Source organism: Theropithecus gelada, chromosome 13, assembly GCF_003255815.1.
Source record: "Theropithecus gelada isolate Dixy chromosome 13, Tgel_1.0, whole genome shotgun sequence".
Lineage (NCBI taxonomy): Eukaryota > Metazoa > Chordata > Mammalia > Primates > Cercopithecidae > Theropithecus > Theropithecus gelada.
Genome location: NC_037681.1, coordinates 106816108 through 106829041, shown reverse-complemented (window position 1 = coordinate 106829041; position 12934 = coordinate 106816108). Strand labels below are relative to the sequence as shown.

General features: G+C 49.3%; 1 non-coding gene across 1 annotated transcript; it reads left to right on the top strand.

Moving 5' to 3' along the window:
* The first annotated feature begins 12319 nt into the window (after positions 1-12319).
* On the top strand, positions 12320-12477 carry LOC112605508. Its single transcript, XR_003115490.1, has one exon. It is a non-coding gene; the product is annotated as a U1 spliceosomal RNA (small nuclear RNA).
* The last annotated feature ends 457 nt before the right edge of the window (positions 12478-12934 follow it).

Here is a 12934-nt window from a genome sequence, read left to right as displayed (position 1 = left end):
GGGAAGATCCAGTATCCCCCAGAGGGCGATGGCAGGACCGCCTGTGTCCTAATCACATGGGGTATGTAATAAAATGTACCTTTCTGCCATTCTTCCTACCTGCTGGATCAGAACCCGTGTGATTGGGCCACGGAGGAGCTGAACTTTAGATGGCCAGCCATGGGATTCTCCTGCACATTCAAGCTGAAGAATCCCTGCCCGAGCTGACGTTGCCAAATCCTTTGACCTTCCTGGCCCCTCTTCTCTGGCTGTCCACTATCTGTCCAGACCCTAGGCACCACAGGACTTTCCACTTTTCCTTTACCACAGTCTTCAAAGACAGCAGTCAACAAACCTTTCCCAAGGGTATTTTGACTTTGATTCTGAATCTTTGTGAACCCAAACAAATGAGTCTCTAATGGTGGAAATCCAGGCCTGGAGAGAGCCAGAAAAAGAATCTTGGGAAGAACATGGGGTGCCTTCCAACCAAACCTCAAATTCACTGTGTTTCTGGGAGGCCCCAAAGATAGTTTTTTAAAAAACATGTTTCCTTAATTTATCAGTTCTCAGAATAGTGACTTGGTCCTTTTTTATTGTCATTTTGAATTCTTGGATTTTTACAATATTTAATGTGTTTCAGTTCATTGCAGGATTTTTGTATGTTTGTTTCAGTTTGTTTTTGAATGCACAAATAATCCCATTTTATCCAGTGGGAGCTCCTTCAAGTTGGCACCTGAGTCCTTCTGACATGCCCCTCATGGTGTTTGATCACTTTCTCACTTTCTGGTTCAGGGTGTTCTGGGCTCATCTTGTATATTTGTTGCTCCAGACCTGGAAACAGGCAATTCTCCAAGAAGCCTTGGTTTCCTTCAGTGAAAAAAGATACTTAGAGACCACAGTTTGGGCACTATACGTGCTCAACCAGAGAGAGCTTCTTTTCTTTTTGTTTCACAATCTTCTCGAATAACTTGAGTCTGGGCCAAGTGCATCTGAAGGACACCACATTCTGCCCCATTAAGTGTGTTTCTCCTGGATCCCAGGCTGTCTCTTCCTTGGAGATAAGCTCTGCCCACCTGAAGCAGCCTCCTTTCTTTTTCTTCTGTCCCCAGAGATTAACCTCAGTCTCCAGGGCTGGTCCATCAGCCCCAAAACCCGCCCCACCATCTCTTTTGGGTGTGTACTGGAATGTGAGATGCACTGAGACAGTTGCTTACCTCTCTATGCCATAGGTTCTTCATCTGCAAAGTGAGATTTTAAGGATTTTATTTTTCTTCTTTTAGAGTTAGGGTATTATTCTGTCACCCAAGCTATAGTGCAGTGGCACAATCACAGGTCACTGCAACCTCCAACTCGTGAGCTCAAGTGATCTTCCCACCGCAGCCTCCCAAGTAGCTGAGACTACAGGTGCACACCACCACACCTGGCTAATATTTTAATTTGTTTTTAGAGATGGGGGTCTTGTTATGTTGCCCAGGCTGGTCTCAAACTCCTGGTCTCAAGTGATCCTTCTACCTCTGCATTCCAAAGTGCTGGGATTACAGGCATGAGCCACTGCACCTGGCCAAAAGTATTTTAAATGAGATAATTCAAAGTTCTTAGCACAGTGCTTAGCAAATAGTGAGCACTAGAATACCATATAGATTTGTATTATTAATAGTGTCTGCCAGGGGAACCTACAAGGTCTTTATGTGTACAAATAGAATTTCTGGCAGACTTCTCCAATATTCCCCAGTAAGAGGGTTTGTAGATCCTCTCACCTTGCTGTAAAACAGAGACACAAAGGAATTTCTGCCGCATTAGACCATTTGAAGGAGGGAGCCCCCAGTTGGGAAAGGAGCATTCAAAAGAAGGAAGAAGACTATGGAGGGATGTCTTAGGCTGCAAGAAACACACAAATGTGTGTGGAGGATGGTGGGCACTGCAAAGCATGTGTGGGGTAAGAGGAACTTTGTGTAAGTATAAACCAGAATCGCAGGATGGCAGGACTGCATGAAATTTTAGCCTGTGGGATCTGAGGCAGCTCTAGGGACCGGCTCCCCACTCCCCACTTATTGACCAGCAGTCAATAAGCTGGTCACAGATATTCCTGTTTCTCCTCTTTCCACACAGACAGTAGCTTTGCACGACTCTTCCATCTTTAAAATTAGGCACAGCCATGAGGTTTGCTTTAGTCAATGAATTGTCAGCAGAAGGGGCGTGTGTCACTCTAGATAGAAGCCTTAAGGGCCAATGTACAATTCGTCAAACTTCCTTCCCCTGCCTTAGCCTGCATTCCCGTGTGACTGTGGTGCACAGAGGCTTCCCTGCTCACTTGTGATGGACAGGTCATGTGTGGTCAAGAAGAAATTCTTGTTGGGCTTAGCCCCTGAGATTTGGGGTTGTTTCCACAGCAGAACCTAGCACGCCCTGTCTGATTGCTCTCTATCTGCTTCTCAGTGGCTTATCCCCTGTCTCACGCCGTCTACTTCCCTCTGTGAATCTGCTCCATCCTCTTCTCATCCTTTCCCCTGACTCTAGGATAGCTCTTCTTTCCTTGGAGCCTTGTAGCTCCTCATCTCCGCTTTCACGTCACTTCCACTTGCCTGACATTCTTCTAGGGCCCATCTCTGCTTTGTGGCTTTACCTGTAACTGTCATTCTTCAGGATCTCTTACTTCGGAGAGACAAAGAAAGACTCTGACTGCCCCAGCGCATCTCTTCATGCCAAGCTGCACATCAGTTATTGCTGGCTGTGCGGCAATAACTGGCTCTCTGGTCTCGATCCCAATCCCTGGCCCAAATGGCTAGAAAGGACGAGGACAAGCGACGGTGGTGCTATTACAAGATACAAAACACAGTGCCTGCCCCAGGATGTGGTGGGGGCACAGCCACATGGCAGGGGCTATGAGTGGGCAGATACCAGGCCTAGGGAATGGGTGTGAGAGAGGGAAGGATGTTTGCGTTTAAGCACTAAATCAAGTTAACCTTCCATCTACAAGATACTAAACATCTGGCTGAAACAAGAGCACTTTGACAGAACATCTGGATATGCACTCGGCACAGTGTGCAGCAGCTGGATCCTTGGCAGCATCTGCGGGAGTGACTGATGTGGGGTCTCCTCCGTGTGTTTAACATCACATTTGTGCTTTCCTTTGCCTGTAACAGAAAACCAGACTCACACTGGTTTCAATTTTAAAAGGGAAATTTTTAGCTTGCTGGGCTGAAAAGTCCAGAGATGAGGCTGGCTTCAGGTTAATCTAACAGCTGAACAATGTCACCAAGGACAGCTGAACAATGTCACCAAGGACCCAGTTTCTCTGTTTCCTGACATCAGTTTTATCCCCAAACTGGCTCAGGTCTCAGAAAGGCTGCCAGAAGTCTGCACAGTTTCACTTATCTTGCTAACATCAGAAAAGTGGGTTCATATTTGTCCCCCATGTTGCTAGCAATAAAGCCCGACACCACCTACTCTGATTGGACAGGACTGGGCCACATGCCACACTGATCCAATCACTGTGACCAAAGGGTAATGGAATGTGCTGACTGGCCTAGTCACATGCTCCACCTTGGAACCAGAACCATGCAGTTCTGAAGCCAATTTCTTCCGAACTGCATGAAAGCCGGGCGCTGTGGTTCACGCCTGTAATCCCAGCACCTTGGGAGCCAGGAGGATTGCTCCAGCCCGGGGGTTCAAAACCAGCCTGGGCAACATAGCAAGATGCTGTCTCTACAAAAAACAAAATAAAATAAAGTAAAATAAAATAGCTGGGCATGGTGGCACACGCCTGTAGTCCCAGCTACTCAGGAGGCTGAGGTGGGAGGATCACTTGAGCTCAGGAGGTCAAGGCTACACTGAGCCGTAATTGCACCACTGCACTCTGGCCTGGACAGCAGAGCAAGACTGTCTCAAGAGGAGAGAGAGGAAAAAAATGAACTGCATGGATTCCCAACACAAGTTGGAGAATGTTGGGAAGAGGAAAAAGGGCCATGGAGGTATATGTGCTGCTAGACACAGGGTTGGGGTGGGGGTGAGGCAAGCGAGGAGCCTAGGGCACAGAATTTAAGAAGATACTCCCTCTCAGGGTCATGTGTGGACCCTGAACTGTCATAGCCCTGAAAGGGAGCATCTCCTTAAATGTTGTGCTCATTTAGACATGACATTTGCCTCACCCTAGTGACAGTGTGAGCCCTGGCGGCACAATAAATTACCCCAGAACTTGGTGGCTCCAAACAACAAACATTTATCATCTTACAGTTTCTGTGGGAAGGGAATTTGCAAGTGGTTTAACTGGGGGTTCTGGCACAGGGTGTCTCATGGGGTTGCAGTCAAGATGTCAGCCAATGCTGTAGTCATCAGAAGGCTTGCCTGGGGCTGGAAATCCACTTCCAAATGGCTCCTTCATGTGGCTGTTGGCAGAAACTGAGATCTCAGTTCCTCCTCATGTGGTCTCTTCATAGGACTGCTGGAGCTTCCTCATGGCATGGTGGCTGGCCTCCCTCATAGCAAGTGGTCTAAGAAAGAGCAGGGTGAAAGCTACCCCGCCTTTTAGGACACAGTCTCAAAATTCATACAGCATCATTCTGCTACTTTCTATTCCTTTGAAATGAGTCACTAGTCCAGTCCATATTCAAGAGGAGGGAAATTAGCTGCCACCTTTTGTAGGAGGGAATGCCAAATAATTTGTGGACTTTTTCTTTTAATTTTTAAAAGTGTTATTTATTTTTTGTTTATAGAGACAGAGTCTTGTTCTGTTGCCCAAACTAGAGTACAGTGGCATGATCATAGCTCACTGCAGCCTCAAACTCCTGGGCTCAAGTGATCCCCCCACCTCAGCCTCCCAAGTAGCAGGGACCACAGGCATACACCACCATGCCCAGCTATTTTTTTTAATTTTTTTTTTTTTTGTAGAGATAGTGTCTTGCTGTGTTATCCAAGCTGATCTCAAACTCTTGGCCTCAAGTGATCCTCCTGCCTCAGCCTCCCAAAGTGTTGGGATTACAGGTGTGAGTCACTGCACCCTGTCTGTAGACAAATTTAAAGGCACTCCTTGAAACAATGACAAGATAACTGGGTCACTAAAGATGCTTGAATTACGGCTTCCTTACTTCCCATTATCTAAGACTGAGATAATACATATGCTTTATCTCATGTGCCAACTTTGCTTGATTGGTAATGACTGTCTGAGAGAGTTAAGATTGATTGTTAATGTCTGCTCTTGGCCAAACCAACACTCATTGCTTCCTATGATTTTGGTAACAGAATTTGTCTTTGTTCAGGATCCAGCTGCAGTATGCTCAGAGAAGGTGGCTCCCCCATCATGAATCAGGATTGTCCTAAATGATCCCTCCCATGGGAAGGGGTAATCTCGTTTGCTCTTGCCAGCAATTGTGACATAGTTTGGCCAAGATAAGGAGAGTTCTGATGGAGAGGTTCCGGAAAAGGTTTTCCTTCTGGATTAAATGACAGTGGTGGGAAGAATACTTCCTTTGAAAGCAGTTTTAGAAGGACATAATGCTTGTAGGTCAGGCTGCCACATGACCACGCAAAGGAAAAACTATAAGAATTTCTAGGAGATGGAGCCAGAGCCCAGACATCGTGGAGCTGTTGGGTTAACTGACCCTGGAACTGCCCTCCTCTGGACTTCTTGTTTTGAGCGATAACAAATACTCTTACTGACATTCTAATGGCTTTTCAGTTATGGGTGGCCCAGTGCAAGCTAATCGATATGTGAGATAGTCCCACATATCAAGATGGTTTTATGTTCCTTCATATACCTTGAAGAAAACCAGACAAGTTCCTTCCTGGCATCCTGTGAGAATATGACTCAATATGACTTATCATGTCCTTCTTCAGGATCACAAGGCTGTCTGGAGCCTCTTCTTGGCTAAGTAGGAAAGTAGAACCCTGCACTTTGTCTTCTTTCCTTTTGTTAGATGCAGATCTTTTTCCAGAGACCTTCACCAAGGAATCCAGAGCCACTTTAGGTCTGGGACCCAGTGAGTGGCAAGTTCATTGATCTCTGGGGAAAGGGAAGGGCTTTCGGCCCTCAAGAAACTTGTTTATGATAGACCCCTCAGACCCAGTCACCCAGGGGTGGGGACCAGGGATGCCAGGGGTCAGGTCTGGCAAGGGCGCTAACTGCTCCAGAGAGCCTACCCCGTTTCTCTTCCTGTTCCCTCTTCTCCTTCCAAGAACTTCTCTTCCTGTCTACTTTCCTCGGCCCCAGTATCCATTGTCTCCTTTTGCATTGAGACTGCTATTCTGCACACATGGATGCTCAAAACCGAGACTGCATTTCCCAGCCTCCCCTGCAGTTGGGGACAGCTGTGGGAAGTGTCTTCTGGCCATTGGGAGGCAGGGGGACGAGTGTGTCCGCTCCTGCGCTGGGCCATAAAGTGGGGTACAGTACCCTTCCTCTACCCTGCTGCTTGAAATAGACTGTTGTGTTTGGGGGTGGGCATGTTTGTTCACGAGGATGAGGATGACACCCTGAAAATAATGGAAAGAGAAGGCTCCTGGGCTCCCACGACAGCCCTGGACCTCCTACTTCTGATTGTTATCTAAGTGAAACTTCCATCTTGTTTGTTTGAGCCACTGTTATGTTGGGGTCTGTGTTACCTGTAGCCCAGAGCTTTCTCTCCCCTCTCCTCCTTTCTTTCTCCTCCTCTCTCTTCTTTATATTGTTCTCTTTTCTCCTTTTCCTCCTTCCTCCCACTCCTTTTTTCTCCCAATCCCCAAAGCCGCTCGCCTTCCCCTCCTCTCTTCTCTCCAACCCACTAGCTTCTTCCAAAATGGCAGGTGATGGGCACAGACACCAAGGGTACGGAGAGCCTTCCTGCTCCCTGATCCCTGTGAATGTGTCCCTGTCCCAAAGGCCCTGGCTTGCTGGGGATTTGCTCCCACCCAGGGGAGCCTCCTGCCGTGTCCACCTCTGTGCTCTCAGGATAGCCTGCACCCAGGGAGGAGGCAGAGAGCCAGCAGGGCACCAACCTCAGGCAGCCTGTCCTGTGGCCCAATGCCCAGTGTCCAGCTCCTGTCTCATGATTCTGCAGTGACCGCTGTGGTGCCTGGAACTGGACGCTTGCCTGGGCTGCAGACCATCTGGCTGTGCCCTCTGGCTTCCCCAGAAAGGGATGCTCTTAGATGTCAGGAAGCTGACGCCAGCCTGCTAGGAGCTGGCCATGTCTAACTCTTTATTCTTCAGCCTCAGATACAGACTTTGCCTGGGGTGGGTGATGGTGGCAGGAGAAGAGAAGCCGAAGAAGATTCACTCGCCACAGAAACTTCATGAAAACCACTGTGCAGGCCTCTGTGACTTCCCCTCCCATCCCTGCCCTCTGGGCCCCCATGCCAGCCCTCTGTCCCTGCTTAGCCCACACAGGCGACAGATGGTGCCTTGAAGACAAGTCCTGGGATGGGGCCCAGGGTGCCGGTGTCAGCTGTGGCCGGGCGCTCCCCTTTCATCCTCCTGCATGTGGCTGGGATAACCCCAGCTCTTCACCTGGCTAAGCAGGGCTCAGCAGGGCAGAAGGGCTGAGCTGCATGAGGCCACATGCAGGGATTTAGAACCTTTGGGAGTGGAGGCCCAGCAGGGAGAGGAGAGATGGCCAAGACCCCAGGGTGGGCAGGAGAGTTAAGAGAGGCCAATACTGGGCCCCGCTTGCAGCCAGTACCATGAGTGCAGGGCCTCCACTGGATTCAAACCACAGGGAATGCATGAAGGACACCCGTTTGCCTCCAGGCTGCTCTCAGAGAAGCTGGCCTCTCCCTGAGCCACCCTTTTGTTCTGGACTCCAACTCAAAGCCAGTTTTTGACAAGAAGCCAGGCTGGGAGCAGCTTCACCTGGGCACCCCCAGATCACTGACTGCCTGTGCAGTTCATGGTGGTGTGATGTCAGGTCAGAATTCTCCAGACGCTTTCCATCTGGAGTCAACACTATCCTTGCAGCTGCTCCGAAGGCCGCGCCCTGTGGCCAGCCATGGATGGGATCGAGTGTCCGTCCTTCTGGAGGCCGAGCATAGGGCAGGCTTCGGAAGAACAAATTCAAAGGCGGCTTTTTTTCAAAGGACAAACTGAAAGCCAGTAGAGGCTGAGGGAACAGAGAAGCACTTGTGGGGTGGAAGGGCAGAAACTCTGAGCCCAGAGGGAGCAGGAGAGGCCTGCCAAGCCCAGGGCTAGGCCAGGAGTGCTGGGGAAGCATGCTGAGGGGGAAGCCGGAAACCATGGAGAGAGAAATGAATGCAAATAGGAGTGTACCTCTCTCTCTCTCTCTCTCTCTCATGCACACACGCACACATATGTAATTTCATGCCCCATCCCATTCTCTATGTTCTTTGAGTTTTGCTCTGCCAGGAACACCCTCTGTCCACCTGGAGAATTCCTTTCACTCTTCAGAGAGTCACTAAAATATCACCTTCTCTGTGAAATGTCCTCTCCGGGGGCCCCTCTCTCTCCCCAAGCCGATTTATCAGTGCCCTCCTGGGGTTCCAGTGACCCTACCACCCCACCGAGCTCACACTACTGTGCTAGCGGATGGCCTCACAGCCCACGCATCCAGCTCCCTGACCAGGAGGACCTCAGGGCAGGCCGAGGAGACCTGGCAGAGCTCAGGCTGAGCAGACCAAGACACATGGTCACATCTTTGCCCAGTGCTGAGCACACAGCTGGGGCTCAAACAAATATTAGTCATAACTATTTGGCCAGGGCCAAATAATAACTGTTTGATTGTTATTGGTTGAATGTACGTCCATAGGCCTTTATCATAGGCCCACATGCAACCCCAAGTCACAGAGGTCTCTCCCGCTCTCTCTTCTGTGTCTTGGAGTTATTTGGTGGTTGGTCTTCAGTGTGGGGGAAAAGTTGCAAAAAAAAAAGCAATCGAGTTTTGTTGGAACAAACCAATGAAACCAAAGCTGCCCAGATGTTCCCGCCACCCAAGAAGCCTAATGAGGAAGAGGGAGGCCTGGGAGCCTGGAGGAAATTCCTTTCTGCACCCACCCAGACACATGGTGCCAGGCAAGGTGCAAGCTGCTTCACCTGTCAGAGCCTGGTAATAGCATTCACAGCGTTGTTGTAAGAAACAAATGAGATGACAGATGACAAAGTGCTTGGCCAAACAATACAGCACGCCCACAGAATCGTCTCATGCAGCCCCATCTCTCCCTTCTTTCATTTCCAGTTCTAGAAAACTGGCATCAGTTACAAAGGCCTTGAGGAACTCCATGAAATTGTCAACTGTTGGAATGAGGATCCCTGAATGTTCTGGAGACAACAACATAAAAGTAGAGAAACAGGTCCATATTCGGTACTCACTGAATGCTTGTTGATGAGATTACATTTTTAAGAAAGATTTCTAACTCCAAATGTTGAAAATTCAAATCTATCAAGAGTGGCTGTTGACCCAGAATGGTTCAATTAACTGGAACTCTAGCCCCTGAACATTCTGGGTAACCAGAAATAATTTTCTCTGGGAAAACCCAGGGCCAGCTCACAATAAGCGTGACCTCACCCTGTGCTCCCCAACACTGCAGGATAGGGACATGAAGCCAAGGACAAATGTCACACATCTTCAGGGAGAACCAATTTTATTCTGAAGTTTTTTGGGAGGATGAAAATTACCAACAAGAATTTCCCTTGTTCTAAGGTCTGCATTTTCCCCATATCTTAACTTTCAACATCTAATTTTAACACTTTGACATCTAATGTGGTCATGTTTTTTGCTTCTCAAAAAAAGAAAAAGTTATATATCCTTAAATCCATGGTGCTGTTGCAGTGACAGCACTTTGGGACTAAGCAAATAAACCAATCACACAAATCGCTTTAAATGGAAATGTAAGTCATTTAAAAGAGAGTTTTTAATGATAAAACTTGCCAGGAGGCACTAAAAAGCAGAAGGTGAAAGGCCTGTGAACTTTTAAGAAAATGAAAGACAGGTGAAAAAGCAATGTTTCCCTATGTGGGCCACAGCATGTCACACCCTGGCTTGAGTCCCTTCCCTCTCCCTTGCCCTTGGCCATGCTGCGGGGAAGAAGTCCAAGGATGGCTGCCTGACACCACCACCTGGGATACACCTACCCAGAGGGAGATTGCCTGGGGAAAAAAATTAATGGCCGGGTGCAGTGGCTCACGCCTGTAATCCGAGCACTTTGGGAGGCCGAGGTGGGCAGATCACCTGAGGTCAGGAGTTTGAGACCAGCCTGGCCAACATGGTGAAACCCCATCTCCACTAAAAATACAAAAATTAGCCAGGCGTGGTGGCGGGCACCTGTAATCCCAGCTACTCAGGAGGCTGAGACAGGAGAATCACTTGAACCCGGGAGGTGGAGGTTGCAGTGAGCCAAGATTGCGCCACTGCACTCCAGCCTGGGCAACAAGAGTGCAACTCCGTCTCAGAAAAAAAATAATAATAATAACAAATTAAAGATTGGCAAGGCAGGGGTGTCCCACGTGACACAGGAACCTCATGGCCCTTTGGTGACACACCTATGTCCACAATGCCTGTGGGGTGAAGCACAAGTGAAGACCACCAGGCTGCTGGGGGCAAATGGAGTACCGCAGCCATGCCAGCCCTTCCCCTTCCAACTCCACTCCCCTCTGGGCCAATCTTGGCTGAGGACAGAGCTTCAGGGACCACACAGGTTGTCAGCCAAAAATGAGTCCAGTTTGTCAAGGAGTTACCTCACCCAGCCAGACTCGCTTCAAACTTTTGCAGGAAGAACAAGGCTAGGAGGAGAGCTGGAATCCCACTGGAATAATCCTGGCTGGTATAAGCCTAAGACCCTCAGTCCATGTCTTTAAAGAAGGAAGCATTGGAGCTGGTGCAAGCTCTCCTGTCACTCTTGGGGACAAAGGGTCGTGGCAGCTGTGGGCCCAGCCCAGAGTGGGTAGGCAAAGCTGGCTCTCATGCCGTCTGACTTTGCCAGGTCCTGAGGCCACCGACCTTGACTCTGGACCTCATAATGACCTCTTAACCCCACCATCTCTCACCGTCTTCCTGAGCCCAGGTTGGACCTGCCTCAGTTATCCCAGCCCACACCCTGCCTGGGACTCAGAGGCAAACCTCACAGTTTCGAGAACATTTGACATTACTTCAGCATCTAATATTTTTCAACCTGGGACCATTTACCCAACATCCCTCTAGACCGGACTTCTCAGCCTCTTCCTGTGCCTCACCTCACATGAAGGATGGCATTTGCAGACAGCTGCACACCTTGGGCCACCTCTAAGCCAAATCCCCGGCTTCTAATGCCGCCCCACTTTCTCCCACTTGGTGCTGCCTCCGAATCTCGGATGTCCGTCTATTATTGCACTTTGCACCGTGTACTTCGGTTGCTTATTTAGGTGCCAGTCTCCCTGGGGAGCAAGTCCTGGGTTTTCTAGAGGATTTTTTTTTAAATCCCCGTGGCCCCAGTGACCAGCCCAGCATCTAACACACTGCCCGCAGGAAGCCTGTGTCCCTGAACCCATTCTCCCGGGCCAAGATAGGACCTGTTTGAGGAAGACGGAAAAAGTGCTCCGTGAGCAGGATTATGAAACGACAAGGATGACGTGAGGGACTTTCGAAACCCTGGGAAGGAAGATGCCCACGTGAATGACAGCCCCTTGCTATTCTCGGCCACCAGAGGTTCAGGTTTTAACTCAGGACAGCTGCCCGGAGCCTGCAGTCAGCCGGGGACAGAGCCTCCCGCCAGCGCAGCAGACTTCTGCTGCCCCCTAGTGGTCCCGGGGCCTCAGCCGAGTGGGGTCTCCAAAGGCTCCAGCTTCTGTTCTCTGGGAAACTTCTCAGCCACAAGGCTGAAGACAGAGATTTCCACCTCACAGCTGCCTGGGGAATGCCTCTTTGCAACAGGGAACCAGGAGGAGCTAAGAGCAGGGCCTTAGGGGGTTTTCCATTTACAGCTTTGCAGTTGAACTCACAGTGTGACTTTCAGTGACCTCCTTCACTGTTCTAAGCCTCAGTTTTCTCATCTGTAAAACAGAGATTTTAATATGAATCCTCCCTCTTATGGGTTTTGTACAGATCAAGGGAGATAATAAATGAAAATTGTTTAACACATAGTAAAAACCTGGCACATACAAGGACCCAGAGGGGTAGCTATTGCTATTATTATAACGAGGAGAATCTGGGTGACCCTCTCGTCCACCCTTCTATTCCCAGGACCTGGGGGCTGCTCTAAGTGTCTGCTGAATGAGTGAATGTATTACAGGTGCTTTTGACTTTCTTCTTTCTACTTTCCTGTATATTCTAAAATTTCTACCATAAACATGTTTATTTTTACAATCACAATGAACTGTAAAACTTTAAACAAGGAAACGTGTAAAGAAAAGGGAAAATGGGAAGAGTACAGAAAGTTTATGCTCATACTTACCTGGCAGAGGAGATACCATGATCACAGAGGTAGTTTTCCCAGGGTGAAGTTCACCATTGCACCCCGGAGGTGCAGACCCCTGTGTTTTCCCCAAAAGAAAAAAAGAAAAGAAAGAAAGAAAAGTTTGTCCTCCCTTGGATTGACTCCATTCTCCTCCTCTAGGTGGTGATGGCAACGAGCAACAGGAACACACTCCTTCCCCAAGCACCTCACCCTCCACCTTCTCAAATTGGCCCAAGTTTGGGCGGAAATGTTAGGCCACCCCAGGCGCAACGCCCTGGCACCAGGCCGATTTCCTGGAGTGGGTGGATCTGGTTTGGTGGGGACTGTGGCAGTTCCATTCTGCTTCCCTGGGCCAGGTTTGGAGCATTGTGCTTGTCACAGGCTTTGGTCTTGCAGGTGTCGAGGCCACCATGGGCCTCATAATTATTTCCTTGAGTGCAGATTCTTTGCCAGCACAGAGAGGTGGTGGCAGGCCTGGGGTGGGGTTGGGGAGACGGACTGATGCAGACAGGGTCTCGTGGAGAAAGCCGGCTCCTGTCACTCACAGCCACCATCAGGAGGAGGGGAGTGGAGTCAATTCAGAGGAGGATACATTTTTTTGCAC